The sequence below is a fragment of the Neovison vison genome, chromosome 1 (genome assembly GCF_020171115.1).
Source record: "Neovison vison isolate M4711 chromosome 1, ASM_NN_V1, whole genome shotgun sequence".
NCBI classification, from domain to species: Eukaryota; Metazoa; Chordata; class Mammalia; order Carnivora; family Mustelidae; genus Neogale; species Neogale vison.
This window is the reverse complement of record NC_058091.1, coordinates 220,639,833-220,659,759: the sequence shown is the minus strand read 5'-3', so window position 1 is coordinate 220,659,759 and position 19,927 is coordinate 220,639,833.

Below are 19,927 nucleotides of genomic sequence, written 5' to 3'. Positions count from 1 at the left end.
CCTGCCCCACAGCCCCACACCCCACCCCACACCCCTTTTGCTCCCTTCCTGCTTCCCTCCCCCCTCTTCCTGGCAGCTCTTGTGGGGACAAAAGCAGCAGTCTCAGCTTCCCAGCTGTAGTGTCCTCCCAGTTTGGGGAAGGGGAGTGAGGTCTGTCCTTGGACTCTCTATGGCTTCTCTGTCCCCTGTGACTTTTTATTCACCAGTATGCCCTTCTTTCCCCCCAACTCTTGTTCTCTGTTCTCCTTTTTGTCAGAACTCCGAGGTGAATTTTATTAATGTGGGAGTGGAACAGATGCTAAACGTTATCCAGGATTTTGTTTTTGTTTTTGTATTTTTGAATTTTGTGGTTACTTCTCTTTCTTCCTCCTCCTACGCACAAAACATAGTGTGTAACTTCCATTAAATTTGGTATAAAACCACTTGCTGGGGCTGTGACATCAGAAAAGGGAAATATATTGTTTCTTACAAGACTTTTTTTAAGAAGAATACTTTAAGGCTCAGTCAAAAAATGACTTTCATGAGACTCTTCCTGATCTCCCTGGAAAGACCAAATGTCATTTTCCCTTGGAACTTGCTATGGTACTGACATCTAACACTTTCTTCTGTCCTTTTTTTTTTTTTTTCTTTTTTCCTTTGTTTAAACATCTTTCCTGTAAGTTGAAACTACATCAGAGCTGGGTCTGAGTCTGATTCAACTTTGGATGCTCCACGTCCAAAGTTTTTTTTAACATATAGATGTTTTGCATATACATGTTCATTGAATGTTAGGCAGATGCGTAAAATTTTTTCTTTAACCACTTTAAAGTATCCATCACATGGGGAATGGTGGAGGGAGCAATTAAAACAAGTTGGGACATGGTACTCAGTTTATGAAATTAGAAAAAAAAAAAAAAAAGTAGCCTGGAGGAGGACATAACCTGAGCTATAAATAGCTTCAGAGAAACCAGGGAGCAGAAGATAGAGGCATTTCCATGAATTTACAAAGTGCTGAGGGGAAGAAGCTAGCATTCCTTAAAAGGTAAGGAAAGTTTATCAGGATGAGGGCCTACTGTGTGACTTCATTAATTCAGGCTGCTGTCACAAAATACCACAGTAGACTCAGAGGCTCTAAGAAACATTTGTTTCTCACAGTTCTGGAGGTTGGAGGTCCAACACCAAGGCTCCAGCAGATTTGGTGTCTGATGTTGTCTGCTTCTTGGGTCCCAGATGGTGGTCCCCTTCCTCTCTCCTCACAGGGATGAAGGGGTTGACGGGGGTATCTCTCTTATGAAAGCACTAATCCCACTCAGGAAGGGTCCACCTTCATGACCAGCCCACCTCTCACAGACCTCTCACAGGGAAGTAGGTTTCGGCAGGAGAATTTGGAGGGGACACACACACTCAGTCTCTAGCACCGTGGTTCTGTCCTGAGCCAGGTCAGACCAAGGGACATGTGGAGAGACATCCTGATGATATAGCCATATGCTACCAGTGGATCCTCTTGAGGCTGTGGAAACAAATCTTTTTGTTTGATACAAATCTTTTACACAATGTCCCTCAGGAGAAGTATGGAGGTGAAAATTTTATCAGGTCCTGTGGCATTCTAAGATGACTCTCTTGTGGCATCCCCAAATTATTTTCTTAATCAGAGCAGCTTGTTTTGGCCATCCCCTTCTTTGTTAAGTGAGGACTTAGAAGTATAATTGTCTGTGGAGAAGAGAAAAAGGCCTCTGTGTGTCTCCATTTCAGAAAATACAGTTGACCCTTGAACAGCACAAGTTTAAACTATGCGGGTCCAATGAGAGGCAGATTCCCCCCCCCCCATCAAAGCAGTGTAGTACTGTAAATGTATCTTTCCTCCCTTATGATTTTCTTAATAACAGTTTTTCTCCAGCTTACTTTACTATAATATGATAAGAATATTATATATATGTGTGTGTGTATATATATATATCTCATGCAAAATATGTGCTAATCGACTGTTTCTGTTATCAGTAAAGCTTACTGGTAGTAAAGTTTTTGGAGAGTCAGAAGTAATATGTGCTCTAGGTAGTTACCGACAAATAGGCACAATAAATACATGCTTTTAAGAAATTTCATGCCCAAGATTCTTAGCTTCTAAATGCACTGGTAATGAGGAAGCCCCATGGCATTGATGTGGGGCACCAAATGCAAGCAACCACCAATTCACCAGAGATTTTGTCCCTCTCCTGAGTTTAATGCTCTCTATTTATTCATGGGTGCACTTCACTTTAAATAAATACAACTTAGGAAAATTTCAACTTGCCGAATAGGAAAGCTGACAAAATGTTATCTGCTAAAGGAAGGGATCCTTTACCATGCCCGTGCTTAAAATAACAAGCTACTTTAGAACATCTTAAAGTTTGAAAAAAATTATTTCTCAGGAACTCTGGGCTTTCTGGAAATGTGATGATATACCTCTATATAAGTCTATATAATAGACTTATTATATAGAGGTATCGATACCTCTATATAATAAGTCTCTTCATTGCTCTTGCATGGACCTGGACAATTTCTGAAGCTAGTGGGAAGTAGTGTAAACAGCTAACTATCTGTGTCTTATATTCTGTGGCTCATAAGTCCAGAATAAGAAACCTAAGAGAAAGAAATAACTACTCTAGCACTGATATGCTATGACTCCCTTTTCGGCCTCAAAAAAGCTATTTTATTTTGTTCACAGGGCAATCATATTAAGCAGCCTACTCCATGTAAAGTAGTTTGGGTTTCTGTGAAAATACCATTGGGTCTGGCAGAGAAGACAGAGGAAAATCGGATCATCAGAGAATTTCGCAGTTTAAATGGTCCTTAGCATTCTCTTACTCAACCCAAGTCCTTCATATCATAGATGCAGAAAGTATGGTGGGCATCCTAGTTTTGTCTGCCTTGCATTTTGTCTCTGTTCTCAAGTCAGCATTAAAAGATGGGTCCACTTCCAATGAAGAGTTCACAAGGTTTCTGGAATTATTTGCATCATTAGGAAAAGACTTTTGAGGCAGCTCCTCTGAAGTTTCTTAACTTAGGTCACCCTAGGGACACACATTTCTCATGTCCAATGGGTACCAGGGAAAAGCAGTGCATCGTATGAATTTAAAGAATGATACACCTTTATGACTATCATCAAACAAAGCAAGTTTTCATTTTTTGTTTGTTTTGATTCACTTTGCTTTGGCCCAGGGTGGGATGGAACTGAGAATGGAATTAGCAATTAAGTGGCAAAATCATGCATTGACAGACATACAATTTAAATGTAGCCTTGAATGTGAGTTAGTCTTCACAATGTCTAAGTCACACTGCCCTTCCTTCTATAGTCCACCCTAGAAAAGTGAAAGATAAAACAGTCTCTGGGTTGAGATCTAGTTCTTCCACTCTGATCTGCAAGGATGAAGAATTTGCTGCAGTGGCTTGTTATAGAGACATGTTCTGTCTGGGAAATAACAAATAAGATATTTCTGTTAAAAATAGCTACAGAGATTAGTGGTGGATAAATCTGATTAAGTTTGGAATCTGGGTTAACTTCATATGAGGGTTCCAGGAGTTCTGAGGCATAAGGACAGATTGCAGAAATATTTGGAGGGTAAGAGCTCATCAAAATCAGAAAAAAAAATACATGGGCTTTAAGGACTTTTCAAACATATGCACACATGCATGCATGTATACACATGCACACATGTGTATAGACATATATAGAAATCTTTATCCATATATATTTGGGAACAGTGCATGGCCAAGGATTTAAGCTTTCAGAGACTCGTATCTTGTCCACCTCTGTGGGAGAAGAGAACACTATACTGATCCCTGCTCATTGGAGCAAGCAGACCAAACAGAAGAGCCCACTGTGCTTTCTCAGTTGACTCCCCTGTAGCTAAAACAGGGAGGCGACCTGTCCTGGGTTCAAACCAGTCTCCCCATCATAGTGTTATGTGGCCTATTGGAATTATTCTACCTCACAGTCTCCATTCCTTCCACTGAAAGCAGGAGGGGAGCAGAGATAGTGGTGTGAGGATGGATTGGCTATCACAAAACAAACTTTTAGAACCCTATTTAATTTAAAACATAATAAAAATTTTTAAAAAACCAAAACCCCAAAGTAGAAATATACCTTCATACAAACTAGCTTTTTGTGTTCCTAGAGAGTCCTGCCTACTCTGGACCTTTCAGGACTGGGAGCCCTGTTTCAGTATTCTATCTATTCATTCCTGGTTCAGTAGTTATTTATGCATTCTAACACAGGAAGAGATAGTGGTCCATAAAAGAGAATCCTAAAAGAATAAATGAAACAAGATGGGATCTGGAGGGAGACAAACCATAAGAGACTTAATCTCACAAAACAAACTGAGGGTTGATGGGGGGCGGGGGAGGAGAGGGCGGTGGGGTTATGGATATTGGGGAGGGTATGTGCTATGGTGAGTGCTGTGAAGTGTGTAAACCTGGCAATTCACAGACCTGTACCCCTGGGGCTAATAATACATTATATGTTAATTTAAAAAAAAGAGAGAGACTCCTAGACTTACAGAAAAAGAATTGGGCTTCAAATCTGATTTATCCTTTATCTCCGACCTTGGCAAAATCACTATATTTCCTTGCATTATGATTTCTTTCATGTGGACCAAAATTGGTGTCTCCCCTGGCTAAATTCATATGTCCAAGTCACAACCCCAATGTGATAGTATTGGGAACTGTCGCCTTTGGGGGGTAATTAAGTTTGGATGAGGTCATGAAGATGTAAGCCTCATGAATGAGGTTAGCATCCTTACATAAAGAGAAAGGGATCAGAGCTTTCTCCCTCTTTCTACCATGTAAGGCACAATGAAAAGGTGGCTGTCTGCAAGTCAGGAGAGCAAGCTTGCACCATGAACCAAACTGGCCGCCACTTTGGTCTTGGACTTCCTAGCCTCCAGTACTGTGAGAAATCAGTGTCTCTTGTTAAAGGTACCTAATCTGTGGTATTTTGTGATAGCAGCCCAGGTTGACTGAGACAGATGGGAATAAGAATACCAACCTATTTTAAAGAGTTGTTAGGTCACAAACGAGACATTGTATGTAAAACCTCTGTAAAATTTCTATCAATAAGCAAATTACTAGTACTATGTTAGGACCTAGACAGATGGAAAGGTGATCTAGACATAGATATTGTCCTCAAAAAGGTCATAGTTTCCTAGGTGAGGTAAGACCCACATATAACCAACAATGGTATAAAAGAAAAAGGGCCAGGGGCACCTAGGTGTCACTCACTTAGGCAGCACTCTTGGGTTCAGCTCAGGTCATGATCTCAGGGTCCTGGGCTCAAGCCCTTTGTTGGGTTCTGTGCTCAGCAAGAGGCTGCCTCTCCCTCCATCCCTCCCCTCTGCTCGTGCACATACTCTCTCTCAAATAAATAAATATTTTTAAAAAAGAAAGAAAGAGTTGTATTTGTTCATTCTTCATTTATTCATTCAGTTACCAACTATGTATTAAGCACTACTGTGTGCCTTTCTAGATTTGGGGCAACAAATCTAACTGAGGCTGTTAGTTGTCACATTCTGGGAGGGTCGGAAATTTAACACAGATTTTTAACCATTCAGGGTGTTGCCATCCCTAATCCCTATGCTGTTCAAGGATCAACTGTATTTTATACTTTCTACTTGTTGCTTGTTTAGATCATATCTCATTACTTCCTATCCATAGGTATATATTTACAGCAATTATCCAACCCTTAAAGCCTATCTCATTTCAGGCTCCAATAAACATAATAAATGGACATTGTTATTGGTCTTCCCTTTCCCGTTTCAGATTATTGTAATTATTACCATCCTCAGACACAGAATCGATTGTAGTTGAAAACCTGTACTTTGGAGTCAGCCAGACAGAAGTTCACACCCCAGTTAACTGCTTACTAGATTTCTGACCTTGAGAATATCGCCTAGGTTTTCAGAGCTCTAGTTTGTCTATTTGTAAAATGAAAGCAGTCCTATCTAATGAGTTCGTTGTGAAAATGAGAATGTTCTGAGATTTTCCAAACATAAACAGTATTTAGCACAATACCTACATAACATAAATAATCACACTAATAATTTATTTTTAAAAATTATTTATTTATTTATTTATTTTGACAGACAGAGATTAAAAGTAGGCAGAGAGGCAGGCAGAGAGAGAGAGAGGAGGAAGCAGGCTCCCCGCTGAGCAGCGAGGCTGATGTGGGGCTCAACCCCAGCACCCTGGGATCATGACCTGAGCCAAAAGCAGAGGCTTTAACCCACTGGGCCATCCAGGTGCCCCTCACAGTAATAATTTAGAAAAGAAAGAGAGATGGCTCAGTCAGTTGAACGTCGGGCTCTTCGTTTCAGGTCAGGTCATGATCTCAGGGTCATGAGATCGAAACCCTCATTGGGCCGCATGCTCAGTAGGGAGTCTGCTTGGGATTCTCTTTCTTGCCCTCTGCCTCTCCCCATCACTCACTCTCACTCTCTTTCTCTAAAAAAATTTTTTTATAAAATAATAATAAAATAACAGTAAAAAGGAAACAAGAATAGAGGTGTGCTCTCTTTACCCATTATCCCTCCTGGATGTGGTATTAAAGATTGCTCACTGATGCTATTCATTTGTGTCTTCTTTTTATTAAAATATTCACAAACATCAGAATATAAAGCAAGAAACACAATCTAAGTTACACTATGCAAAATTTACCCAAAATAAATGGAAGTGAAAGTATGAAGGGAAGTAACAAGAATAAATATTTACAAGTCATTACTGCATAAAAACGCTTTTAAGGACATTAATCTGTTAACTCATTAGTAATAAACCTGGAGCCTCAACATTATTCATCTTCCCCATTTTATAGACACAAAAATACAACTCAGAGGGGCACCTGGGTGGCTCAGTGGGTTGAGCTGCTGCCTTCGGCTCAGGTCATGATCTCAGGGTCCTGGGATCGAGTCTCGCATCGGGCTCTCTGCTCGGCAGGGAGCCTGCTTCTCTCTCTCTCTCTGCCTGCCTTGCCTCTCTGCCTACTTGTGAACTCTGTCAAATAAATAAATAAAATCTTTAAAAAAAAATACAACTCAGATACTTTGAGTGATTTTGGCTAAAGTTGTACAGTTCGTTAAGTGACAAGGGCAGGGCTCATGTTCAGATCTTCTGATGCCAGGTCCTTCGGGATGGTTCCTGGTGCCCAAGAAATCCTTGCAAGAATGGGGTAATTTTCATGTGATTAGTTGGGTGCATGCTGGGCCTCCCTCCTAATTGTTGATTTTTAGGATTATTCAAGAAATTTACCTAAGCTTCACAAAGCACCCCAAATTCCTGGATATGTAACAGCTGAGAAGTATGCAAGGCTTCCTTTAGAATGAATTCCAGAGGAGCTGGAGGTTAGCAGCCTCAATGGAAAGGAAGGGTGTGTGTAGAGTGGGCTCATTTGATCACCTATCTGGAGCTCAGTGAGGACAGTGACCATATCGTACCCCACTTTGCACCCCAGGTGCCAGTACAGAGCCTGGAAACAGGAAGCAGTTGGAGGTAGTGTCAAAGCACCAGGCTGACATGCACTATGATTGATTCCAGGATCACAAGTTAAACTCCATTTCTGAATGGGGCAAATGTCAGCTGTTTTGAGAAAAACATATCATGTATTAATTTTTTGCTTTAAAATTATGAATCCAAAGGACACCTGGGTGGCTCAGTCCGTTAAGTGTCTGCCTTTAGCTCAGGTCATGATCCCAGGGTCCTGGGATCGAGCCCCACATTGGGCTCCTCAATCAGTGGGAAGCCTGCTTCTTCCTCTGCCTCCCTTTAAACTTAAAAAATAAAATAAAATAAAATTCTGAATCCACACCACTGGCCTGGACAATGAGATGAGAGAGCCCTTCAACCTGTTTATCTCCCATCAGGTCTCCTCTCTTTCTGGTGTCTTATCAGACAAAGCTGCTTTTGTAGAAGTCTGAGCCAGAACTACAGGCCTAGTTTGCTTCAGTTGGAAAAATAATTTTAACATTTTTTTTTTTTTTTAAAGATTCCATCCATCCATTTGACAGAGAGAGATCACAAGCAGGCAGAGAGGCAGGCAGAGAGAGAGGAGGAAGCAGGCTTCCCGCTGAGCAGAGAGCTGATGCGGGGCTCGATCCCAGGACCCTGAGATCATGACCTGAGCCGAAGGCAGCGGCTCAACCCACTGAGCCACCCAGGCGCCCCGGAAAAATAATTTTAAAGTCAGGACATTATCCATTCGTCCGTTGAAGGGCATCTTTGTTCTTCCCACGGTTTGGCGACTGTGGCCATTACTACTGTGAACACTGATAGACCTTCTTTTCACTATATCTGTATCTTTGGGATAAATACCCAGTAGTGCAATTGCAGGGTCATAGGGAAGCTCTATTTTTAATTTCTTAAGGAATCTCCACACTGTTTTCCAAAGTGGCTGCACCAACTTGCATTCCCACCAACAATGTAAGAGGGTCCCCCTTTCTCCACATCCTCTCTAACACATATTTACTGTCTTGTTAATTTTGGCCTTTCTAACTGGTGTAAGTTGGTATCTCAATGTGGTTTTGATTTGAATCTCCCTGATGGCTAATGATGATGAACATTTTTTCATGTGTCTGTTAGACATTTGTATGTCTTCTTTGGAGAAGTGTCCTTTCATGTCTTCTGCCCATTTTTTAAATTATTCTTTTATTTTTTTATTAACATATAATGTATTATTAGCCACAGGGGTACAGGTCTGTGAATTGCCAGGTTTACACACTTCACAGCACTCACCGTAGCACATACCTTTCCCAATGTCCATAACCCCCACCACTCTCTCCCTACCTCCCTCCCCCCGGCAACCGTCAGTTCGTTTTGTGAGATTAAAAGTCTCTTATGGTTTGTCTCCCTCCCAATCCCATCTTGTTTCATTTATTTTTTTCCTACCCCCAAACCCCCCACATTGCCTCCTAACTTCCTCATATCAGGGAGATCATATGATAATTGTCTTTCTCCAGTTTTTTTTTTCGCTAAGCATAATACCCTCTAGTTCCATCTATGTCATTGCAAATGGCAAGATTTCATTACTTTTGATGACTGCATAGTATTCCATTGTAGATATATACACCACATCTTCTTGATCCATTCATCTGTTGATGGACATCTAGGTTCTTTCCATAGTTTGGCTTTTGTGGACATTGCTGCTATAAACATTCGGGTGCACATGCCCCTTCGGATCACTACATTTGCATCTTTAGGATAAATACCCAGTAGTGCGATTGCTGGGTCATAGGGTAGTTCTATTTTCAACTTTTTGAGGATCCTCCATGCTGTTTTCCAGAGCGGTTGCACCAGCTTGCATTCCCACCAACAGTGTAGGAGGGTTCCCCTTTCTCTGCATCCTCGCCAGCATCTGTCATTTCCTGACTTGTTAATTTTAGCCATTCTGACTGGCGTGAGGTGGTATCTCATTGTGGTTTTGATTTGTATTTCCTTGATGCCGAGTGATGTGGAGCACTTTTTCATGTGTCTGTTGGCCATCTGGATGTCTTCTTTGTAGAAATGTCTGTTCATGTCCTCTGCCCATAGAAATTTCCAGATTAATGGAAATAATCTTGATTGGATTATTTGTTCTTTGGGTGTTGAGTTTGAGAAGTTCTTTATAGACTTTGGATACTAGCCCTTTATCTGATATGTCATTTGCAAATATCTTCTCCCATTCTGTCAGTTGTCTCTTGGTTTTGTTAACTGTTTCCTTTGCTGTGCAAAAGCTTTTGATCTTGATGAAGTCCTAAAAGTTCATTTTCTCTTTTGTTTCCTTTGTCTTTGGAGACATATCTTGAAAGAAGTTGCTGTGGCCGATGTCAAAAAGGTTACTGCCTATGTTCTCCTCTAGAATTTTGATAGATTCCTGTCTCAAGTTGAGGTCTTTTATCCATTTTGAGTTTATCTTTGTGTATGGTATAAGAGAATGGTCGAGTTTCATTCTTCTACACATAGCTGTCCAATTTTCCCAACACCATTTATTGTAGAGACTGTCTTTTTTCCACTGTATATTTTTTCCTGCTTTGTCAAAGATTACTTGACCATATAGTTGTGGGTCCATATCTGGGCTCTCTACTCTGTTCCACTGGTCTATGTGTGTTCTTGTGCCAGTACCATGCTGTCTTGATGATCACAGCTTTATAGTAAAGCTTAAAATCAGGCAACGTGATGCTCCCAGTTTTGTTTTTCTTTTTCAAAATTTTCCTTAGCAGGGTGCCTGGGTGGCTCAGTGGGTTAAGCCTCTGACTTCGGCTCAGGTCATGATTTCAGGGTTCTGGGATCAAGCCCTGCATCGGGCTCTCGGCTCAGCAGGGAGCTTGCTTCCCCACCCCCCCCCCCCCCCCGCCTACTAGTGATCTCTTTTTAAGACTTTTTTTTTTAAATCTTGAAAAAAAAAATTCCTTAGCAATTCGGGGTCTCTTCTGGTTCCATACAAATTTTAGGATTGTTTGCTCCAGCTCTTTGAAAAATGCCGGTAAAATTTTGATCAGAATGGCATTGAAAGTATAGATTGCTCTAGGCAGTATAGACATTTAAATCACCTTCTACTTGGAGTCTCTTCAATATCAGTGTTGATTTCAGCCTTCCCTATGGAGGAAAGAGGTGCTGACTGGCAGGGTGGTTAGTGGCATTCACAGGAGTCTGGAAAGGAGCTGTACTAGGTTGAAATGCCTGCACTATCACATAACAATGGCTGAGTTTACAGATCAATTCCCGTACTGAGCACTTTGACATATTATTTCATCCTTGATGGAGTATTCTGATGATGATTCCTATATTCCAGATGAGGAAGTTGGAACAGAAAGGTGAGGTGACTTGTGTAACGTCCCGAAAGTAAGTGGCAGACCTGGGGTGAAACCAAGCAGTTGGACTTCATGGTTCTTGCTCTTGACTACATGACCTCAGACAAGGAAATGACCTTCACAGCAGCTCCATTACCTCCTCAGTAAAGTGAATGGAGGAACAACCACTTCCTTAGATGGTTAGGAAAAGTCACTGGGATCCTGGATGAAAGCTGACACTTAGTAGGTGCTTAGGATATGTCCGTTCTCTCCCTCATGTAACCTGATTGAAGAGTGTCATCTCTTGAGCAATCCTTTAGAAATATAAAGCTAAAATTAATCCAAATCACGCCAGAGCCAATGACAATAAAGTCGATTTATTCAGACTTACTATTTTGTTTCAATAAGAGACCTGTCTCCAGTTTCCTCAGCAGACCCACAGAGCCAACCCAAACTGAAAACACATGCAGTGCTTGCAAACTCGTTACTGAAACACAACAGACATTTCAAGAATCAGGAAATTCCTTTTTAAAATGATTAGCTTCTTAACCGAAGCAGACAGGGTTAAAAAATCCAGCAGTGCAGCTGTGGCCTTCAGGCGCACAGTGGGTCTTCATACTCTGGAACAAATGGAAACCCAGGGCCATGCTTGCCAGCTGGCACTGACGCTCCGGGGACAAGATATGCGTGGCCTTGGCTTCCAAGTTGAGAGCAATTGCTGGCAGGACACTGTGAGCATGTCAAGTTAAGGGAATCTTTTTTTTTTTTTTTAAAGACCCATCACTGTTTTTCTTTCTTTAAATGGTAGCCACTGCAAAGTTATGCAAACACCTCAGCTGTGGAATATTTAATCTGACACTTGGCCTGGCTCCCTTGTTGACCCAAGATGTGAAGTATGTGGTCTGTGCCTTGCAGTGGTTTCACTGCTTACTCAAAAATGATAAACCAGATACAAAAATTGAATTTTTCTTCTCTTTGGTTTTAACTGGGTCCTTATCTGGATCCATCTTTGATGATCAAGTAGGAAGGTGACAATTATGGACCACAAAGCCATAAGATGAATAGGTCATGTTACCAGGTGGGTGGATTTAATCCCCCCCCCCCCGTTTTGGCCCTGCTGAAAAGTTTAGGAGGCCCTGTGGTTGTGATTTTCTCAAGGGTTTGGCAGTTCTGTTTGGGTCTGGTGTCTCTGTGCTTCACAAGCTCTTGTGAAAACATTGCCAGAGCTGTCTTCTCATCTTTTGTTTTGTTTTGTTTTGTTTTTTTGCTGTCTTCTCATCTTGCGTGCTGTTGGACTTTTAGTAAGAGGAGAAGGAACACCTTGATGATGTCTTCCACGCATTCATGTTGAATGTATGTCCTGACTTTACATGTTCTTCCTCTCCATTGAGGAAGTCTGCTCACTCTGCTTCTTCAAAAACTATCCACCTCAGAGATTTGGTTTCCTAAGAAGGGGAATGTCCTGCCAGTTCTCTTTGAATACCAGTTGCACGGTTTCTGGTCCTCAGCAGGTAGGGAGTACATTGCCACTCCTCAGCAAATGCATGGGTTGCAGAAACCTGAATTAGTGGGCAGTTCACATTTCTTCCTAAGTGCAGGGGAGAATGCAGGCCTGGCCAGCATTCCAAAGGGAAGGAGAATTTTCCAAATGTTCCTAAGCTGAAGGAAGTTCAAGCAAATGTTCCACTGCTTAATGGAAACAAACACAATTCCTAAAGTTCCATCCTTCCTGCAAGGTGGGCCAGGAAGACCAAAAAGCACTAGAAATCATAGTAAAATATAGGCATTTCTTCATTCTTCTCCATGTCAGTGCTCATTGAGCACAACACTGATTTAAGCATCGAGTTTCTGTCACCCAGCCTAGGTGATGGCATCATTCTAGTTCAGACAAATAATGAAACAATGCTTGTCCTTCTAAAAAGTGATGGGTGTTGTATCTCAAGTGCTTCTTCATGGTAGCATGTATAAATAAGTACCACACTCACAATGAAACAGTGTATAGCAATGAGACTGAACTTGGCTCTGTGCAAAAACAGAGACTCCTCTCACAAATATAATATTAAAGGAAGGAAGCTGCAAAGAAAAATAAAAGCTGTATGATTCCTTTTATATAAGGAAGTCAAAGCCACTCTGTGCTGCAGAAGTCAATTAATGGTTAACCTATGGTGGGGTTCAGGGAAAGGAGGTACTTTCCAGGTGGGAGAGTTAGTGGGAACTTCTGTGTGTATAAACATTTTGTTTCTTGACCTTCATGATGTCACAAAGTATACTTAATTATTCATTATATGAAAATCAACCAAATTGTACTCTTATGATATGCATACTTAAATAGTTTTTTAAATGCTGAAGTAAAATTCAGGGCAGCAGTCAAGCGGACAATTCAATGCATAGATGTTGTGGAAAGGATACCTTGTGTAGAAGGGGACTGGAAATAACTGAATAATGTTGGATTTTGCTAGAAAAAGTTTTTGATAAGTATTTGTATTAAAAATTTAGTAGTAATAACTAAATATGTAATAAACGCCACAGCTTCAAAGTCATCAGAAGGAAAAAAAAACAGAATAAAGAAAATTTCATCAATAGAAGGTAGAAAGGATGTGAAAAATGAAATAAAATGCATAGTAAACAGAAATATAAAAAGGTCATAGAAATTTCTCAAAATATATCATTCTCCACAATAAAAATATGAGTGAATTAAATTCCTTTTTAAAATACACAGATTATAAAATATTAAAACATCCACAGTCCAGATCCTGGTTCCAAAATAGTATTCTCTAATAAAAGTAACCTTGGCTACTTGGAGACATGCTTGATTTTCAAGTTAGGGGAAGATAAACAAATACATATGAGTTCATGATGATATAAATAAATAACTGAATGAATAAATAAGGATGAAAGAAGGATTAGTCTTCCTTACAAAAGAAATCTGATTAATAAATGTAGAAGGAATGAGGAAGGTAGAAAATACCATAGAACACCATAATAATTGCTGCAGGCAACATCCATACATAATTACTAAATTACTGGGTAAAGGTTTAAGAGAAACAAGATATTGTGTAATTTCAAAGTATCATCCATTCCTAAAATACAGTAAAGAAATGTGGCAGATAATACCTTAGTCAAATGATTCTCATTAGGGATGCCTGGGTGGCTCAGTAGGTTAGGCTGCTGTCTTCAGCTCAGGTCGTGATCCCAGGATCCTGGGATCAAGTCCCACATCGGGCTCCTTGCTTGTCAGAGAGCCTGCTTCTCTCTCCGCCTCTACCTGCCACTCTACCTGCTTATGCGCTCTCTCTCTCTCTCTGACAAATAAATAAAATCTTTTAAAAAAATGATTCTCGTTAACATCCTCACTGGTAAGACCAATATCCTGTAAACCTCGATGGGATACACTGTGAAGGGCCAGTCTCTCTGGTGTCTTCCCAAGAAAAAGCTTCATCAATCCTGAGAAAATATCAGACAAAACCAAATGAAGGGACATTCTACTAGACACCTGATCAGTACTCCACAAAAGATCAAGTTCATAAAAGATGAGGAGGGGATCAAGGAATTGTCACAAATTGGAAGAAACATGACAACTAATTAGATCCTAGTAAACGGTTGTGAAAAACTGGTAAAATCCAAATGAAATCTATAGTTAATAGCATTGCAACAATATTAATTTTTTTGTTTTTGTAATGTTTCCATGGTTATATAAAATGTTAACATTAGGAGGAGATGAATAAAGGGTGTATGGGTACTCTATACTATTTCTCTATTGTGTAAGCCTAAAATTATCTCAAATAGATTTTTTTTTAAAGTCATACTTGATTAATTCAACTGTAGAGACCTCAATAGCTTTTGAATTTCTCTATTATAATTGATTAATCAGGTTTCTTTCATACTTTTGAGTCACTACTTGTAAAATATTATTCTAGAAAATATGAATTATCAAATAACTCAATAATAAGTAGCTCAGTAGCTTGATAACTATCAGAGTGTGAAATTATACCAAAAATAATTTTCCCACCAAAAAAAAACCTCATCTGTCCAAACCGATTTTTAGGCAACTTTTATCAAAAATTGTAAGTTACAGGTAATTCATATATTATTAAAAAAAACTTGTTAAGATGGTTAGAAAAATAGAGGAAAAAAATCTAACTTATTTTGTCAGGGGAGTATAACCTTGATACCCAAATCAGATGGAAAAAGTTTAAGAAAAAATACCTAGTCTACTAGAAACTCGGGTTAGTGGAAAGCATTGTGTGCCTGCGAGTGTGCTAAAGTGTGTGTTTACTTGCACGTGTATCATGCCAACGTGGTATTTATCTCTGGAATACAACAATCTACCAGTACCTTTTAGGATTTTCTAAGAGGCTAAATAAGAAAAAAAAAATGAAGAAAAGCTCTTCAAAGAAGAAGTATAAGTAAATCCATCTGACAGATTATTTCATGGTATTTAGCCAGAGGGAAACACATTTAAAATGCCACATTTTTTGGCCAATTGGGAGAAATGGGAAAGACTGAACCCATGGGTTGATGTTGCCCCCATGGGTTAAGAATGCAGATTGTTACAGTGTTCTGGAGGATCTCTTTAGAACAGATTACATTTTTCAATATTCATGGATTTTGGTCTCTGAAAATCCACTCTTAAGAATATGTTTTAAGTAAATAACTGGGCAAGAGTACAAATATCATCTATAAGCATGTTTCTTTCTTAAATGACACTGGCAGCCAAGGGGATGTTGACTCTTATTTCCTGTCACTTTCAACTCTGAATGTGACACCTGACTTGGGATACCCAATGGGACCTACGGTGAGGACCTGACACAGCTCTATGCATCAGAAGACAACTCATGGGCCCAGCATGCTTCCGCTGTGCTACTCTGTGCAGAAGACAACTCATAGTGACTGTATCCCTATTTCTGTTATGGTTGGGTTAATGTTAGTTGTTTACGCTCACAATGTTAATTATTAACTATTAACGATCAACATATGGGAAGATCTTAGAAATAGCCTCAGCTGGTGACCCTCAAACTTGAGTGTACATCAGAATCACTTGGAGGTCTCATCAAACCACAGACTGCTGAGACAGCCCCCTGCCCAGAATTTCAGATTTAGAAGACCCAAGAATTTACTTTTCTAACAAATTCCTGGGTGTCACTGATGTTGATAGCTGAAGGACCACATTTTGTGAACTACTGTTGTCAGGGAAGCCTCTTGATTCTTTCTCTTTATTTGTGGAGTAGTTGACCAGAGAGAAAGTAGAATGAGACTCTAGGACAAAAGCCATTTCTATTTCCACCTCTCCTCTGACATCTGCCTTTATTTTACTTTCAGAGTATATTAGAGTATCCATTTAGCTTTTGTGCTCTGAAACCTCACTGTTATAACCTCTTGCTGTAGTAAAAGCAAAGAAGAGAAGGGGCTCTTGGGTGGCTTAGTTGGTTAAGCTTCTGACTCTTGACTTTGGCTCAGATCATGATCTCAGGATCATGAGATGGAGCCCCATGTCAGCTCCACCCTCGGTGGGGAGTCTGCTTGAGATTCTCTCTCTCCCACTCCCTGTACTTCCCCCCCCCCCAGCATGTACATAAGTAAATCTATAAAAAAATAAATAATAAAGAGGAAGAATAAAAAAACAGTCAAACCTGAACAGGCCTGAAGCAAATTCTTGCAGCTTATCTAATGGGATCTAATTACCAAAGTACCAGAATCTTTCCAAAAAACACACAAAGACACTTAACTCTACCTACTGTGTTGATACTAAAGTCATCCTTCTAAGCAAGACTCTGCCTTGTATTAGTCTTCAATATCTTGGGTTACATTTTTCCAACAATCCGTCAATTTATGGGCTTCTTATCAAAAGGAAAAGAGAAGTAATGATAAAAGATAACAATAAAAATATAATTTGTCTCTTTGACTTGTAACATAACCACTTTGAGAAAAGATACAAAGAAAGAAGCATTTGGCACTTGGACCAAAATGTGGCAAGGTCATGGTCTGATCACCTCCATGAATAGGGATGATTGCGAATCTAGTCTTTCTAGTTGATCTGTTGCCAGAGAACACATCAGCACTTTGAGCTGATGACTGCACTTCATGGTCTAACTTCACATTTCATTAAATTACAGAACGTAATTCAATATAACTGAGGTAATGAGGCTTAATGTGTTGGCTTAGTACATACTAGAAGACGTAAATCGCTGGCAACTGTAATTCATCCAATTGGTGTCTAACTCACCATTTTAGCCAGATCCCTCCAGACTTAGAAACTTTTTGTTCTCCCTTAAGTACTGACATTGTGATTTTATTTATTTAAATGTATCATAAATTCCCAACTCTGTATTTGCTAGACCAATTTTTAGTCAGAAAAATTGACACTAATTCTTCCATATTCTTTTTTTTTTTCCCATTTTATCTTTATCAAATAGCTCAGCAGTTAAGAACATAGTCTCAGAACCTTATCACCTGGGTTCAGATTCTGGCCTTGCCATTTTTAGCAGTGTGACCTTGGGCAAGTCAGTTTTCTTTTGGGTTAGTCTTATTTTCCTCAAAATTTTCTCATTGGATAAATTAATTAATATAAGCAAAGTAGTTAGAAAATATCTGGAATTTGGCATGTACTTAATAAATGTTAGCTCTTATTAAATATTAATTCCTTTGATGTTTTGGTAGCAGTTTCTAGGACAATCCTGTTTAGGGACATGGTCCCCTAAATTGATGCAACCTCATTTCCTAATTGAGTGGTTAACTGTAGGCCTTAAATAAAAGCTGTTTGACACAAGTTGATTGTAATATAGGAGACTAAATTTAGCTTCCAGCATTATTTTTGGTAATGTATAAAAATGGAAAATCTTTTAGCGTTATGTATTGAATAATTCATGGGTGACTTATGTGTCAGGAGCAGTCTCTGGATAGCTGACCTGAAAGGTACTAGTGTAATTGGGCTTGCTGAGACCTGCCTGCTTGAGAAGTTGCTGCTCCTTTCTGGGCTGGACACGTTAGGGTCTTGTTTCCTTGGGGCCTTGTAGACTGACAAGAGAGTCCCACCCACCCCTTTGGCAAAATCTTAAGCCTTCTGTATGGCATGAGGGTGAAGACCTGGACAATCAGAAAATAGAAATCTGCAGACTGAAAACTCGTGTTTCATGAAACTGATATGATGAATTCATTCAGATAAATATTATATATTTGGTTGCTGGCCACTGTGATAGATTTTAAGTTCAGTGATGGGCAGTGAGTGATAAATACCTTTTCAACAATGCATGAGAGGAAGTCCCTACCTAGAAAAAAGGTCTATTTACTTATTTTCCAGCTCTTTTGACATAATAATTGACTGTAACACTGTGTGAGTTTAAAGTATACAGCTTGTTAATGGTATACACTTATATATTGGAAAATGCTTACCAAAATAGTGTTAGCTAACACCCCCATCATGTCACATAATTACCATTGCTTTTTTGAGGTGAGAACATATATCTAGTCTCTTAGCAACTTTAAAGTGTGTAATATGGTCTTATTAACTACTATCATCAAGCTGTACATTAATTCCCCAGAACTTAATCTGAAAAGAACTTATAATTTAGAAAAGATGAGAACTCTCCATAATTATTTTCTATTCTTTATCTTCATTTGCAAATATAAAATATTTTTTCAGCAAATTCATGATCTGCCAATATACAAAAGTTTATATTATATAATGTGTTCTTACATTATTTATGTAAAACTTCAATTGTTATAGCTTCATCCCTTTGCCAAGGAAAAGAAAAGCAGTATCTCATTTGTGTTTTAATTACATTTTATGATTACTAGTGAGAGTGAAAATTTTATTGTTCCTTTGTAATTCTTCTTTTGTGAATTTCTTATGGTTTCTGCTTCTTTATGTATATAGGCGTCTCTCTCCTCTCTCTGTTTTTATTTATTTAAGTAATCTTTACATCCAGTGTGGCTCAAACTTAGGAGCCCAAGATCAAGATTCACATGCTCCTCCAAATGAGCCAGCCAGGTGCTCCTAGGTATCTCTCTTTTTAAGTTAAATGATTCTATTGTATGTTACATGTTACAAATATATCCCTTTTGTTTTCTGTCTATCATTGATGATAACATTGTTATTTCACATATAAAAATACAATTTTATGTTGACCAATCTATTATTTTCCTTTTATGATGACTCTGACTTTGACTTGAAGCTTTTAAAACTTTCATCATTCAGTATTTACTAATACATAAAAAAACAAGTATATACTATATTGTTTATACTTTAAGGGTGTTGTTTTTTATAACACTTTTAATCTACGTTAAAAGAAGATGATTATTTTTTAATTAGCCAGTCAACCTGGTACTCTGAATTGAATAATCCAGCATTACATTTTAATATTTTCAAAGATGCTTTTTTCTAGAAAATTACATATTTTTTACTTATTTCCCTTACACAGTTCTGTAATACTTTTTGTTCCTTTGTTTCTTGGCTCTATACTTTTGAGCGGTCTCTTTGCTTGATAGTAAATTTGTAATACTTCTTGGATAGAAAGTAGAAAGATAATTCAGTCTTTACTTTTGGCATGGTTGATCACACACAAATTTTTTTAACTCAGAATGCATTATGAGAATGCTACATAGATTTTTAGGATAATAGTTAAATTTTAGAACACATCTATTAAGTTACTGTGTACTGTGAGACTTCATTACATTTCAAGTCTTCTTATGCTGTAACAGTCCTACTAAATATTATGAACTGATGAGACTCATCAACCAATTTATTAAGTCTAGATTAGTTTTGAGGGGATTTGATTTTAAAATAGCACTTTTTCCATAGGACATTTACTGTAAGAGACTCTTAATCTCAGGAAACAAACTGAGGTTGCTGGAGGGGAGGTGGTGCGAGGGATGGGGTGGCTGGGTTATGGACATTGGAGGGTATGTGCTATGGTGAGTGCTGTGAATTGTGTAAGACTGATGATTCACAGACCTGTACCCCTGGGGCAAATAATACATTATATGTTAATTTTTAAAATAGCACTTTTCTTATTTTAACAGTATCATATTGTCATGTAAGAATGACTTAAAATATGGTAAAATGTAAGGAAAATTGTAATTATTATGATTACATAAACTAGAAGGAAGTATTTTAACTTTTTAAATAGGAGAAATCTGACAGTTATATTTGAATTACATAGAGT